We start from the raw sequence: 800 nt of genomic DNA, 5'->3' as shown, positions 1-800 counted from the left end.
CCCAATTCCCGTATGTTGATTGGCAGCATCTCAGGCACTTGAAGAGTTACTATGTTTACTCCTACTGTCGGTACTGTTGTCATGGAAATATCTGGCTTGTTGAGATTGAGCATTCTCCTCAGAAGAAGTGTTTTCCCTGTGCCTTCTGGGCCTATGCATAACAGCATCTTTCACTCTTTTGAGTATACTGGTGGAAGTGAAAAGCAATAAATAATAACATCTGTTATATGGAAATAAACCCAGGTAAAATTATTCTTCAGACTTTCTATTACACAAATTTTGAAATTTACTATTACCATACCACATGACTTTTTTTTTCTTTTTCTTAAGCACACATTTGTACATATAGAAGGTTAATGTAAATTATACTGGATAACTTTGAAAAACCAAAGCCATTGGAAAACTGAAAATAAAATATAAAAGCAATACAAAAATAAATCTTACTACTAAACATACACTGGTACTAAACCTTCTACGTAAACTACCTGTGATCTACTGGGTGAAATCTATGTATGAGTTAGATTAAAATAACATCAGATCTTAAGGTGTAAACCACAAGTTTGAAAAAAAAATTAACTGATGTATGCGACATCACTGACAAGAACTTGTTTTAATTTTTACACAAAGCACTGAAAAATTACTGTAATTAAATGTGTCAAAATTCTAATCTCACACCAAGATATTAAACTAAAATGTTAGTTCACACTGGCACATTATATGCTTGGATTCCACCTGTGTGTCCAACAGATCATTTACAATAGTGTAAACAAGGTATCATTTAAATCAGTGGTTCTTAACCT

The sequence above is a fragment of the Penaeus monodon genome, chromosome 30 (genome assembly GCF_015228065.2).
Source record: "Penaeus monodon isolate SGIC_2016 chromosome 30, NSTDA_Pmon_1, whole genome shotgun sequence".
NCBI lineage: Eukaryota > Metazoa > Arthropoda > Malacostraca > Decapoda > Penaeidae > Penaeus > Penaeus monodon.
This window is presented reverse-complemented; position numbering follows the sequence as displayed.